Source organism: Callionymus lyra, chromosome 13, assembly GCF_982586985.1.
Source record: "Callionymus lyra chromosome 13, fCalLyr1.hap1.1, whole genome shotgun sequence".
Classification (NCBI taxonomy): Eukaryota; Metazoa; Chordata; class Actinopteri; order Syngnathiformes; family Callionymidae; genus Callionymus; species Callionymus lyra.
In genome coordinates this window covers 5133463-5149185 of record NC_141830.1, presented here as the reverse complement: position 1 = coordinate 5149185, position 15723 = coordinate 5133463, and the positions used below count along the sequence as shown (strand labels likewise).

Genomic DNA, 15723 nt, shown 5'->3' with positions numbered 1-15723 from the left:
ATTTTGTTTTTTTGTTCAACCTTACAAGGATTTTGAGTGTTCTCATTATTAACTTTTTATTTTTAATATCTCTACAGAACACAGTGCTACAGGAAGAGGAACTATCTAATTTGGTGCTTGAGGTAGCGAGTGTAGTTTCCTTCCCTAATGTACTTGGTATGTTTGGAAGAAAACTTTCTCTCTCTGTGAATGTCAGAGGACTTAAAACTGCCACAGAGCAGGCATCTCCAATCATTCACACCTGGGATACATATTCTCCAACATAAACTTCAATAAAATATTGGATAAAGCTTTTCATGTAGATAAATCAAGTTTAATGTCAAGCATGTACTGTTCAGGAGTGAAAAGAATGGGTAGGTCTTAAAAAATAAACTTGGACATCTGGTCATGACTAACTGTCCTGAAGTTAAGTCAACAGAGGGAGCCTCATACTCGCTTTTGAACCAACCAGGGACATCTGTATCCACACAAAAAGGGGCCAGTTAAGTTCAATTCTGTTGTAAAAGCTGGTGGGATGATGAAATTAAAAAATTATATGTTAATCTAAGTCGTGGTCTCCAGGCAGGTTCATAAAAAAGGGAAGTAGAAAACCTCTTAAGTATAAAATCCTGATAACAACTGTAATACCGCCTACTGGCCCACGGTTGATGTAGAAGATGCCATCCTTCATCTCCTGCATCGGACCTACTCCCACCTGGATAAAGAAGCAGCTCAGTGAGGATCCTGTTCCTAGATTTCACCCTCCATCTGCTGCAGGACAAATTGACACATGTGGACCCTGACTCTGGCCTGGTCTTTGAGGTGTTCAGCTGCAAGTGGTTCCTCTCACTCCAGTCCACAAAGTCACGTATAAGACTCCTATACTCGTCCTCGCTGTTGTCCCTGATGCATCCAACAATAGCAGTGTCGTCAGCATACTTCTGGATGAGACTCAGCTCTGAGTTGTAGCAGAAGTCTGGAGTGTAGATGGTGAAAAGGAAAGAAAGAAAGTAAGTAAGTAATTGGTATTTGTAGAGCACTTTTCCAGACCAGGGTCACAAAGCGCTTAAACATTCAAAACAATACCCAATAAAATATATACTTAAAAGGTCAAGACAACACAGAGAACAACACAGGATTATCAGAAAATCAGGGAAAAGCCTGCAAGAATAAAAATGTCTTGAGATGTTTCTAGAAGGAGTCACTAGACTCCATCAAGTGCAGAGGGAGAGGAAGATCGTTCCATAGCTTAGGAGCAATAGTCTGGAAGGATTTCGTCCCTCTGGTCCTGAACCGAGTGCAAGGAACCATCAGCATCTGATCCACAGACCTAAGAGCCCGAGCTGGGGTGTAAGGCTGGAACAGATCACGCGGGAGTCCCGGAGACGGCAGGCAAGATATCCACCATAAGCCATGACCCCGAACAACGGTGAAAAAGCGGACCACCCCTAGGAGACCTGCGGCGGCGCACAGACACAAGGACCAGCAAGGAGATGGCAGAGGAAGTGAAGAGGTTGAACCGGCGAGGGACAGCCAGCGAACCAGTTAGAGGACAGTGCATCAGGGCAAGCCTGTGCCCCGGAAGACCCCACCGGCCACCAGGCCACATCTGCAGGAGGGTAAAGAGGGACCCAATGACACCAAGAAGCGCAGAGATCCTGGCAGGATCATGGCGCGAGTGCCCCAGCAGCGGTCTGAGCCCGCGGGAGGCCCGGACCTGGCAGGCAAGATAACCACCGGAGCAAGCTATGACGCCGAACACTGGTGAAAAAGCGGACCACCCCCAGGAGGCCGCCAGCGGCGCACAGAGGCAAGGACCAGCGAGGAGATGCAGAGGAAGTGAAGAGGGGAGGTACCAGGAGTAGGCCCCGGGCCGAAGGGCCAACCGGCGAAGGACAGCCGACATGCATAACTGATGAAGTCACTGAGGCTTTGACAACCGAGCACAGTGGGACCTTTTGAAGGCTACTCCAGCGGTCACGTGGGTTAGAGCTGGACCATGTGGGTAGCTCTGGAGTCGTGTCGATGACAAAACAGAGGAGGAAATGCTCGATCATAACTGTCCTGTGTGTAAAAGTCCTCCATCGACTTTCTGATGCTTAACAGAGAGACATAAGGCTCGAGACATACCCTTTGAGGGGAAGCGCAAGTCGAACCTTGTTGCCAAGATAGTCACTAAAGGTGGTAATAATAAGTGGCATTGTGCACCAAAATTACCTTTGAACTTGTTGCTACTTTTCATCAGAAAGTGAGTAACGTCAACTATGTCTCAGACATTGGTGCCTGACAGCAAGAGTTTGGGCCTGGAGAAGTTGCCTAGTAAGGGAGCTTCCGTGGGGGTTGACTTGTATCCATCTAGACCTGTAGAAGTGCAAGGACCACCGTGTGAAAACAGGGAAATCTAGACAGCCTTCTCCAGGACAGTCAGGTGGTAACAGGAGTGTTTCTGACTGGCTGACATGCTTTTTATTATAGGATAAAAGGATTCATCAGCCGATTTGTTGATCATATGCTTTGTTCTTGTCAAATGGGCTCTGTGTCAGAGATATGTGCTGTTGTGTTGGCTAATTTGGTGCTTTAACAGCTGAAATTGTATATAACTTTAAAAAAAAAAAATGAAAAAAGGAAGAAAAAAGTAACTAAGATGAACTCTGCAGCGAGAATTCTGACCCGCTCAAGTAGGAGAACTCACATTTCTCCGATCCTTAAAACTCTTCACTGGCTTCCAGTTTCTTTCAGGATCAACTTTAAAATTCTGGTTCTTACTTTCAGTACTATTCATGGTCAGGCTCCTCCTTACATCACTGATCTGATCCAGCCTTACACCCCAGCTCGGTCTCTGAGGTCTGTGGATCAGAATCTACTGATGGTTCCACGCACACGGCTCTTTTCAGGCTGTTGCTCCTAAGCTTTGGAACAATCTTCCTCTCTCTTTGCGCTTGATGGATCTACTGACTCCTTTAAGAAACATCTTAAGACGTTTCTATTTGTTCAGGCTTTTCCTTGAATTTCTCGAACTTGTTGTTCTCGGTGTTGTCTTGATCTTTGAAGTATGTACTGTTTTGAGTATTGTTTTGATTGTTAAAGCGCTTTGTGACCCTGGTCTCGAAAAGCGCTATATAAATAAATATTACTTACTTACTTACTTACTTATTGTCTTAACAGAAATGTATATAAAATATCATAAGCCCTACATTTTTATATGTCCCAAACCAGACCTTCTTGAGAGCAAATACAATGTAGATGGGTGTAGACTAGAACAACAGTCTTGGTTTTTATTAAGCTGCTCTATACAATAGTTTAGCACCTACAAATGGGTGGTCCTATATTACTGTTATGTACTGTGTATGAAAAGAATCATTTAAATGTGTCAATGAAAGAAGTTATTCAAGAAAGAGCTAAGAAGATTTAAGAGTTTTCCATTTGTTAAACTTTAGTTAAGTCTCATTTAGCCTCATTTGTAGCTTTCGAAAGTCATGTAAGTTTCATTTGCTTTTGTGTCAATAAATCAAAATGGTGGTGACACCCACACTGGTTACTTAAGTGGGAGGACCCCCGACAACGGCATCAACTGTTTGATTTTGTGATGCACTTGTTGTGGTGAGTATCGGGTAATATGGGGTGATGTTACCGTGTGAGAAGGGGAGGGCTGATCTCAAAGAAAGAGGCTGGAGCTGAGATGGTGCCAGTCTGCACGTAGTCCACCGGGGTGGAAGGAGGGCCGGGAAGGGGAGGACACAGGACTGTTAACAAGCGCTCTGGTTGGCAGACGTTGGGTGGCGTGAAGTCTCTCGTTGCTCACTGGCAAGCAGGCTGATCGGATCACATCTCAGGAGGGTATGAATGGTCATTGTGGATATGATGAATGTAATCATTCAGATGGAGCAGAGCTGAATCTGAGGTGACAAGGAGCTGCACAGTTCCACTAAAAACTAAAATGATGTGGAATGAGTCCCTCGTCACGATGATCTTTTGAAGTAATTACTTTAGTAAATTTCTCCTCCTTCTGAAATTACAGGGAATGACAGGTTACAAGATTGATGGTCAGATCATAATCATGTTTTGTTTCTCTATACTTAACTCATACAAAGTAAAAAAAAACAAACTAATTTCTCTGTTTATTAACTTATATTTACAATGGAAGTCAATGAGATGTCACTGGCTGCTCCACCAGAACCACACACACTTTTCTGTCGGACCTGATATGGTGGCTGACATAAACATTTTTTTAAATTCACCAAAATTAGAATATATTCTATATTTTGTCTAAAATCATGCAAAACTATATCAAAGTTTGTTTTGAACCAATGAACCATGATCAACGATGTAGGTCAAAGTCCTGTGTGTGTGTGGGAGTGTGAGTAAGCCAACATAATATTAATTACTACATGTCACTTACATAACCTTCTGTTGCACAGATCTGTGGTTGAAATATACAGAATAATATTTTAAAAAATAGACGTTTGATACTGCCACAAATCAAATAGTAGAACATGATGCCAATTTTTTAAAATATAATTGATTTATTAACTTTCAAGATGAGTCATGTTGTTTCACTTGCATGTGCAAAGGAGGTCTTCAGAGGATAAGTTGTCTAGATAAGTGGTACCTACCATTCCCTTTGGACACACATCAAAGACAGACATGGATAGTAGATGTAGAACAGACATGGAGTACATTGGAGAAGCCATGTGGATGACAAGTGAAGTGTCATATACTCCTGTGTTTGTTTCTATCATGACATATTAGTAGACAATAAACAGATTAAGGAGGACCCATATTATTGACATTTTTGGTGAAAAAAGGATCTTTATTTACTTGAAAAATGCAAATAAATGCTGGAAAGAAGGTTGACAAACAATGCAACTAAAACTGAACATACCCTGTGGACACACATGAAAGACATACATTAATACGATATGGAGAAAATTGGAGAAGCTTTGAGTTGACAAATAAAGTGTCATAGTAGTTTTTTTTAGACACACTTCACACTTTTTATTTAGACATACTTTGTTAAATAAAAATGTTGGTGACCACCGGGACACTTGAGCTGATCTGGAAGGAATTATATCGTACAGATTTGACAAAAGAAGTAGAACATGAAAATTAAAAAAAATTGTGATTATATTTTAAACTACTGTAATTTTCTTAACTTTTTTTCTCATGCACATTTATAGATTTTTAGTGGACAACGGCCACCAGGGGACCCTTAAGAAGTAGCGTGCTGGACTGCTGCACGATTTAGAGGACAGCTCTATGGGGAATGTGACTCAAGATCTTTTAAATTCTTATTTGTAAATCTGTCAAAGCTTAAGCAGATGTCAGTGCACTTTATAGCAGTGTATTATTATATAATTCATATATATATACAGAATACAGAACCAAGAGTGTGGACGAGCTCATGCAATTATCCCCAAAAATGTACAACTTGTACTGTTGGATAAATTGGGATACAGGCACAAAACAGAATAAAGTAGTTAGTTAAAATGTATTGGGTTCAATGTTACAGACCATGACATTCAATCGTACGTGCTCACTTTGTTCCTTGACCAGGCCCCCTGTTCATGGGACAGGAATTTGTTTCCATTTGGCTTCAGCTCCCTGCTTTCAGGCCTCGTTCATGCATTTGAACACAAAAGCGGAGCGGAAGGTGGTCAGACATTCTTCCTGCCCTTTTCTACACTTGGTGCAGTTGCACAGGATCTGTCTCTACAGTCAAAGTTGAAGACCTTTTAATGAGGATTTTTATCGTAACTCTTGATCAGAGGCTGTAGCGTTCCCTACTCTAAATTTAAACAGAGTTTCTTAATCTTGGTCTACACATCAACATGAATCATTTATTAAGCAAAAACGATGAAGATTGAATATTTGTCAGACATATTTTATAAACCAACAGGATAAACAGAATTATTAAATAACTATGATGGAAGTTCTCATTTGACTCGGTCAGTCTGGACCTGTCGCATCCTTCTCAAAGATGACAGTAAAATTCCACTACCAGAGCTGATAAGACTGTGTTCAACTCTGTGTGATCTCTGTCAAGGCTCCTATATCTGGCACCTCTTTTTGTGTCTGCAGTAGCCCTAAAATTGTATTGGGAGGCCCAACTAGATGAACGTAAATCGTTGTGTGTGTGTGTGTGTGTGTGTGTGTGTGTGTGTGTGTGTGTGTGTGTGTGTGTGTGTGTGTGTGTGTGTGTGTGTGAGTGTGTGTGGGAGTATCTTTGTTTGTAAAACATTCTGAAAAATGGTTCAAAGACTAGGAAATCTCTTTTTAAGGGGCTTTTATGCATGAAGGTTGTTTCCCCTCCTCCTGCTGTGTCATCTACATTTGGTGAGGACGGCACAACACAATATACTCTTTCACATGGTCTGATGCGAGAGAGAGACGAAAAGCAGACTGGCTCCACATTTTGTTGCATATAGAATACAAATGTAAGCAGGAAAGTTTGTAGTATTTTGCATTTAAAGGGAGACTTTTTAACGTCTGTGAGGCCTTGACACTGGGCTGCACAAATACAAAAACAAGGGTGCGGGGGGAGTGTGTACATCTGGAGGTCTCCTCGGCACACAGCAGATGTAGTTTTGTGTCAGCGATGTCAGACAGAGAAGATTAACTTAGCTGACGCCTTTGGGGGAAAAACCGACCATGAAAAGGGTGGAGGCTGGAGACGGAGGAAGGATCTGAAAACAAGAGTCTCATGCACGTCTCACCATCAGTTTGCCATATGTGTGTCGGTGCAGATGCTGCTCAACAAATGTAACCACCACGACACGTGCAGGTTCACAAAAGTATCTCCACCTATGTGAATGATCTTATTGCTTTTGGAAGTGGGTCAGTAGAAGAATAAGAAACAGAACGTTAATGGACATGTGGAAACAGTGCTGTGTCAAGGTCAATAAAAAAACCCTCAAAATGACCGTTATTTTGACATCATTCAAGAGTTTATAAAGAAGATAAATATGCTTGCTTGAAATTCATTACCTGAACCACTTTGTCTCATTTTGGAGTTTGAACTATGAATTGTGTGCGTCTTCAAATTGGATAATGAATAAAGGCCTTTATGATACAATGAAACATTTTAAATAAATATATAAATACATCTTGTATACACTATTACACTAATGTTGTGACACTACTTAAATGCTGCAACAACCATCAAAGTTGGATTTATTAAGAATCTTCTCTAAATCTATAGCAAATCGGTACAAAAAAACAATTGTTTTTATGTGTAATAATGTTTATTGTTGTTGCAAGACGGATTATTATTTAATGTATTATTGTGCTTATTATTCTATAGTATTATCATTTGTATTTATTATTGTTTTTGTCAACAGCACATGAATGTGTTGATGCCTGTTTATGAAAATGAGCTCCAGGTCCAGATGTTGATGACATCCAGAAACTGATACATAATCTTATTCCACGATTCTTTTTTGTGGAGTTCCACAGACATCCAAAGACAAATGAAAAATAAAAATGAAAAATACATCTGTAAAATAATTATATAATTTGAGATTTAATCGGCAGAAAAGGTTATGAATGAAAAACAACACAGATAAAAAAGATTTAAACCAATTTACGATTAACTTAATGGATAAATAAACCTTATTTATGAACATTTTTTTTAACACATTTTCTTAAACGCCTATCAAGATTTTCTTTTCAAACTAAATTTCATTTTTCATTAAACAGATCAATTTAACGTAATCAAACTTTAGAAGACAAGATGTATTTATTTATTCAAAATATTTTATTGTGTTCATATCATAAAGGCCTCTATTCATTATCCAATTTGAAGATGCACAGAATTCATATTTCAAACTCCAAAATATAATGAGACAAAGGTACAGGTGATGGATTTCACGCGGCTGGCACTCGTATGGACTAGCAAGCTACCCAGGTGAGTTCATCAAGAGAGACAGCAAACCAAACAGGTATAGCAAAGTCAAGATTTTTTGGTCCAAACAAAATCAAATTCCAAAAAGGCAAATGGGTTACAGGCTAGTCAAAGAAAACACACTGAATAAACAAAGGTTATACATTTGCCAAAAGGCAGGGAAAAACTGGGAGCATAATGCAAAGAAATCCGTTGGTGCTTCACCGTGAGTTGAACCAATGATGTTCCAGCGCAAGAATTCAGAGATTAAGTTGGTTAACGCAGGTGAAGTGCAATCAATTAATCCTGTGCAGCTGCAGTGCCACCAAAATCTTGACAGCAACTAAACAGGAAGTAGTGATACAAAAAAACTGATACATGACATATGCTGTGTCTCAAATCGCATACTTGCGTTCTCAAAGTTAGTATTTTTAGTGCGTAAGTGCGTCTCAATTCTTAGTATGTGAAATTTAGTGCTCCATGTACACTAAATTGTTACTAAAACGCCCACAAAACTGAGTATGGTTCGATGGACACTATCTACACTAAACGACTCCATCTTAGTGACGTTTTAAACGGAAGTTACGTCATATACTGTATATATATATATATATATATATATATATATATATATTCATATCCTTTATACAAATGTTATGTGTGGAACTTGACAGGACTGGATTGGCAACCCAAAGCTTTCATTAATCAATTTTAGTTTTTTTGTGTTTTTCAACAAGGAATTGGTACAAAACAATTTCACTGGATTTACAGAAAAGCTCCTGAAAGCAGCGACCACATGGAAACAAGGACACAAGTCAATTGATGCTGCTGACCTCGGGGAACCTGTAGCACTGAAGAGATCGTGGGCTACTTAAACTGTTCAAGGAGGTACCCTCTGGTGAGTGTCGAGGTAAAGGCCTCGCTGCATGTATCCCAAACCGTTTTCATTTCAGACATTTGGCTCGGCCTCTTAGGTAAATGGACAATTAATTAGGTTTCAGCCGTAAGTAATACAAGAATACAGTGAGTATGAAAGCACACACAGCTGGTATCGCTTCAGTTTAAACTGTAGCAGACTCACCTGCAGGCAATATTTTTTATCAGATCCTGTCTTAAGTCACATGAAAAGACTAATTTCCAATACTTTCGTGTCTTTTTTTTCAACATTCATTTTACTTTCACCATAATGCACTACCGTATTTGCTCTTATTTTTGCAGAAATCTAAGTGCATCTCCTGTAATAAAGGTCCAGTTTTTATTGAGAATGAAACGCTTCATCCACACGTTCATTTTTTTTAAACCAATTAAACCCTAATTAAACCTCCCTTTGAAGAAACATGTTAAATAAAATAGGAAAAGCGCCTAAGGTGCCTCTGCACTGCATGAGACGGGGAAACTTCGGTCAAGTTGAGAAAAAAAGTTTGGCACAGTTAAGGTGAAAAACATTGAAAAGTCATGTAGCAAAAGTCTCTCGTTGATATTTTTCCTTCGCGATGTGACTTTGTCTGGACAAATCTCCCATACTGTGTCTTCAATCACAGTTCAATCTCTTAGTATACTAGAAGTTAGTATGCATCAGTTTAGTGTACATACTAACTAGTACGCAAATTCTCCACAGATAGTATGTCTCAAATCAAACTCTGCTGCTACACACTAACAGGAAATGACGCGACAGCTTCTTCTTCTACTACTATTTAACGATGGTTTCAACCAGCTTTAGGAACACTATCGCCACCTGCTGGCAGCACGTTTTGCAAGTTTGGAAAGAGAAATAAAGAAAAAATATGAGAATCGAAATATTCACGAGATATTTAAGCTGGTATCAGCAGCGAAGACGTGTCATCCTTCTAATGCTGCTGAAAATACACCTGTGAGTATATGAATATATATATATATATATATATATATATATATATATATATACGTAACTTCCGTTAAGATGGAGCCGTTTAGTGTAGATAGTGTCCACCGAACCATACTCAGTTTTGTGGGCGTTTTAGTGTCAATTTAGTGTACATGGTGCACTAAATTTCGCATACTAAGAATTGAGGCGCACTTGCGCACTAGAAATACTAACTTTGAGTACGCAAGTATGCGATTTGAGACACAGCACTGGAGTGTTATGTGACATCCGTTGGACAGAGACAATGTTTTCAAATGAAGTTGTGAGAAAGACCACCAGAAAGATAAAACTAGAAACGGACACAATAAGGGTCTTTGTCTTGTTTACACAGGAGGCAATGTAATTTCATTTACTCATCCACTAGATGGAGCAAGTAACAATATTTAAATCTTATTTTCAAGAAAAAACCCTATCCTGCCCGAAAGAGCTTGGATAGGCTCAGACTCCCAATCAACCCCCAGAAAGTAAGTTCTGGGAGAAAGTGAAAGAATAAAAAATAAAATGTTAACTAAGTACAGTATTTTCTTGACAGCTTTTTTTCTTCTTAAAGTGTCCAATTGTCTTTTATAAATAGTGCAAAAATACTGTTTATCCATTTCCTTGATCTTATACAGATAGGAGTTTAAATGGTGGACCTGTTTGGTTGTTAAACAGTTGCAGAACTGGTGTGTTTGGAAGACTATTCTACAGCTGGTGTCGTCAGCAGCTCGGTCCACTATACCTCGGTGAAGATTAACAAAGTAGTGACGACACAATTGTACACAAAATACTGTAGGAATAAAATGAATTAGTGGAAAAATACTATGATCATCTCGTGACTGATTGTACAAGCGGAATAATCCTGCCAGACATGTAACTATGACACATCATTCACGGAATAAACAAGCTTTCCCGCCAGGGCTGTAAACCAGCTACATAAACACACAACCACACACACACACACACGCACACTCAGATACACCCCCACATTAAACTCTCTTAGGAGGAAGCAGACAACTCTTCATCTGGATCTACCTTATGTCAACTTTTCCTCTGTTATCTATCTGTACAAACACGAACAAACTCATACTTTCCTTTTCGTCAGGCTACAGATGTTTCATCAATACCAGAAGGTTTTTCGTCAGAGCTGATGTGCGTAGACCTCGGTCCGAGCCGTGATTCACAGGATTCCCTCGAGGACGTCATCATCGGCGTCATATTGCGTCACCGTCAGGATGTGAGTTCCAGGCTCACTCACTTTAGAAAGTGTGAACATTTGCCTGACTAATCCAGTCTGGTTCTGTTGGAGACTTTGATGTCTATTGAAAAAAACATTTGTATTTAATTTGTTTCATTCTGTTCAAGTGTGTCACACCAACACACACATAGCTGGTTCTTGAAGAGTTCCTGCTGTTGTTGACATGTTGATGTATTCTTCTCCTGAATTTCACAATCAAATTATTTGATAAAGAAATGTCTCTTGTTCAACACTGCAGAAAACTGACCAGAAACTGTTTCCTTCAACTGAGAAAAATCTCTAAACTTGTTGTCGGAACATGATCTGGAGCTTGTAATCCATGCGTTTGTTTCTTCTCGTCTGGACTATTGTAACAGTTTGTTTTCACGTCTTAACAAGAAGGATGTGTCTCGCCTGCTGTTGATTCAGAACTCTGCAGCCAGAATTCTAACTCGCTCTAGTAGAAGAACTCACATTTCTCCGGTCCTTAAAACTCTTCACTGGCTTCCAGTTTCTTTCAGGATCAACTTTAAAATTCTGGTTCTTACTTTCAGATCTATTCATGGTCAGACTCCTCCTTACATCACTGATCTGATCCAGCCTTACACCCCAGCTCGGGCTCTGAGGTCTGTGGATCAGAATCTACTTCCACGCACACGGCTCTGGACCAGAGGAGAGAAATCTTTTCAGGCTGTTGCTCCTAAGCTTTGGAAAGATCTTCTCTCTCTTTGCGCTTGATGATCTACTGACTCCTTTAAGAAACATCTTAAGACGTTTCTATTTGTTCAGGCTTTTCCTTGAATTTCTCGAACTCATGTGTTGTTATCAGTATTATCTTGATCTTTAAAGTATATACTTTTTTGAGTATTGTTTTGATTGTTTAAGCGCTTTGTGACCCTGGTCTAGAAAAGCGCTATATAAATAAATATTACTTACTTACTTACTATTACTTACTTATACTACACTCTCTATGCTCTCTCTCTCATTTTCCCATTGTAGGACGAATGAAGACATTTCTTTTCTCATTCCAAGTTCATATGTTCACAGGCGTGAAACATTGTTGTAATATTGACCATTATAGAAGATCTCTTATCATCACTCAGAGAATTCCAGTTTCATTTTTCTGTTCCGCAGATGTTGGGATCGGCCGTATTTTGAATAACAAGCCAAGTAATGTTTTTCAGCTTCAGATGTGGCTAAACCCCGGAAGGAATGAATGGTTATAATGAAAAACTCTTTATTTTAGTTATTTAATAGTTTCCTAAAGGGAGGAACCAGAAAACAGAAAGCATTCCACAGTATGAGAATTCTCGTCCACTCTCAATTTTATAGCTAATCACAACCAAACTGCATCTATACAGACAGGCAAAAAAACCCACAAATAGTATTTAATCTGTTTGCACACAGAAACATAAATGGACGTAGGCAACACTATCAAATATTTGAAAAACTAGCTAAAATTCCAGGGTTTCTAATGAAAAAAAATTGATGAATTCAAGAAAGAGGAAATAGATCAGAATCAGAATCTCTTTATGTCATTGCACATAGTAAAATGAAATTTAAAGTGCATCATCCAGACAGAAATTATGCAAATTATGACATTTATTTCAAGTAAAAAATATAAAAGAAGGGTTAAAAAGATATATAAAACAACATAAAAACTAAAACAAAAAAGTCAAATATAACAAATAAAGAAAATGTGTAGCAGAGGTAAAAGGTTATATATATATATATATATATATATATATATATATATATATAACCTTTACTTGATTTAAAGATATTTTACTTCAAGCAGCATCTTATGGGTAACCAGGAAGATAAGCTAGAATAAGTAGCCGTGGCTGGGTTAACTACTACCCACGCACCGGAGCATAATGTAGACTCTATTAGGTCTAATGCCAACTCTGCCTCCCTGCATTATGTTACATCAAGAATGGCATAATTCCATGATAACTATTGTAACGGAGGGGACTGGTTGAAGTAAGGCTACTCATTGATCTGGGGAGTGAAAAAAAAAGATTGAAATATACAGTCATCTTGGTTATGTGTACAGTTGAGGCCAACATTATTAGCCCCCCTTGTGAAATTAGACAGAACTCTTGTCATCTCTAAGGAAATGACCATTAACAACAAGTGTTTATATTGCATTTGTTCCAAAATACCAAAGACAAAATTTCCACCAAGTTTGATCAGAATATTTTATTGACAGACTAAATTCAAACAAGATTAAGACGTCCAAAATGATTAGCCCCCTGGCCATTATTAGTCAATAGTGGAGACTATCTGAGCAACAACTGACAAGAACTTCTCAGAGAAGATCTTTAATAGTTTGGCCCCAGGTCTCCTGAGGGATTTGGCCCATTCTTCTTTTGCAAATTGTTCCAGCTATTCCAAATTGCGTGGTTTCCGAGCAGGGACATTAATCTTTAGCACCCATCACAGATTCTTAGTAGGATTGAGGTCTGGGCTCTGTGCGGGTCACTCCAGGACCATGGTATTGGTATCCTTAAGAAACTGTTGGACCAATTATGCTCTCAGCACCATGTTTTACTGTGGGAACTGTGTTCATTGGGTTGAAGGACTGTCCCTTTCTTCGCCACACACTTTTGCCACAATCATGTGTTCAAACAGTTCCAGTTTGGTCTCATCAGACCAAAGCACAGACTTTCAAAACTCGTCTTTACCTTTCAACAGGCAAACTTCAGTCTTGCTGTGATGTGCCGCGAGTAAAGGGGATCTTCTCGGACGATGGCCCTGAAGCCCACCACAATGAAGTGCCCTCGCAACTGTGTTCCTTGAGACCTCAACTCCAGAAGAGGCCAGGTCAGCAACAATCATCTTGGAAGATGTTTGGGGGTTCTTGCTGACAATTTCTGAAAATGTTCCTCTCCAGAGTTCTTGAAATCTGGGCATGATGAGTAAAAGTAATCCCTCTCAATGTGCACAGGTGTCTTGTTCCTTGGATTCATCTACTAACTTTCTTACTTTTATGCTGATTGAAAGCTCAGAGGTTGTCTGCACAGGCAGCGTTTGAAACCTGATTGGTTAATTAGGTATGTTTTCAAAACAAAAATTCACATTTTATTTTTATTTATTCAGGCTTTTCCTTGATTTTCTGGAACTCCCATTGTGTTATCAGTTTATCTTGCCCTTTAAAGTATATACTTTATTGAATATTGTTTTGATTGTGAAGCGCTTTGTGACCCTGGTCTGGAAAAGTGCTATACAAATAAAATTACTTACTTACATGGGGGCTAATTTTTTTTGACAACCCCATTTTTCACTAAATTTGATATAATGCAAGCCTTAAAATGTATTTCATATTGAAAATGTACTAAAAGCTACTAAATAGCACTGTTGACTGTTTGATTGTATCAAGTTTTATCAATGCTGCAAACATTGGGAATCATTTTACGAAAATGTTCCATAATTCCTAGGGGGCTAATCATTTTGGCAGTGTCGTTGTTAGTTTCCTTCCTCTGGTACGCACGTCACGTATGTCTATGACCTTTTTCTCCCCAACGTTGAGACATGTTGCAACATTCCTGAGTTCTAATACATGACACGTGAAACTATGTAGTCAAATACGCAGTTTAACTTACTGTATTTCAATATAGGAAAGTTCCAACATGTCTCAACGTCGGGGAAAAGGGTCATTGATAGCCTTCAGGGCTGCCAAGTTTGAGCGAATGACGAGTGAGATTTGAGGGATTATGTTGTATTATTTGGTTATTATTCTATTATTAAAATACTAAAACCTGCCATTTTATTTTATTTTAGACCTATTCATTGGGGGAACCTTCTTAATTCGCTTTAAACAATCAATAGATATGACAAAAATGAATGACGAAATGAATGAGGAAAAACATTAACAAAGTTTCAGATGCTGAGAACTTTTCACTTTTTACTCCTTTCGTTACCTGATATTTCAGAAGGGGGAGAACCTTGAGAAGTAAAACATCGTTTTCATGATGAGCGACTCACTGCAACTCAATACATTTGTGCATTTTTTTTTCAACTATTACTACATAACATCCGGCCTGTTCACACCAGCATAAGTAAATGGAAGAAGAGGATGAAAGATTCATGTTAAATGTAGACCTGAATATCCTTCTTTTCTCGCCGGGGCCGTTCTGGCTTGGCCGATTCGGGTGTGAGGGGCCCGGCGGGTGGGGCCTGTGGGTGCCTTGGGCCTGGTGGTGGTGACCGCTGGTGCCGCGATGGCCCCGTGTGCCGGCGGGGGGGTGGCCCGTTTCTGGGGGGTCTTTGGTGGTGTGTGGGGGCTGGTGCTGGCGGGGGTGGTTGGGGTGGTGGATGGGGGGTTGCGTTGGGGGCGGTGCTGGGGCTGGGAGGTTGCTGGTCCCGCTGACAGGGTTGGCGGGTGAACCGTTAGGGGTGGGGCTGGGGCTGGCCGGGTGTTCTGGATGACCTTCCGGCCCCGATGGATTCGCCTGGTCTGTGGTGGGGGGCCTGTCTTGGGGTGGGTGTCTGCTGCAGCGGTGGCTGTGGTCCTCTACCCGCCCTGTGTGGCATGTGCTGTGGTCGGGGAGTTTGTCGCCCTTGGTCCTGGGGGTTCGTGGCCGGGTTGGTTGGTCTTTCAGGGGCTTCCCGGGTGGGGGGGGCCACACTGGGCGCGGCCACATTGGGGGGACGGCGGAGGCATTGGGCGGACCCATGTTACCGTAGAGACCATGTACCGCCCATGCAAGTGCTGCTGTCCCCCTGGGTGCTGCATGGTGGGTG

At 40.2% G+C, this 15723-nt stretch overlaps 1 protein-coding gene across 1 annotated transcript in view; it reads right to left on the bottom strand.

Annotated features, from left to right (window-relative positions):
- The window catches only part of adcy3a (adenylate cyclase 3a), a 216899-nt gene that overhangs the window by 144092 nt on the left and 57084 nt on the right, over positions 1–15723 (bottom strand). The gene's annotated exons all lie outside the window — the stretch shown is intronic.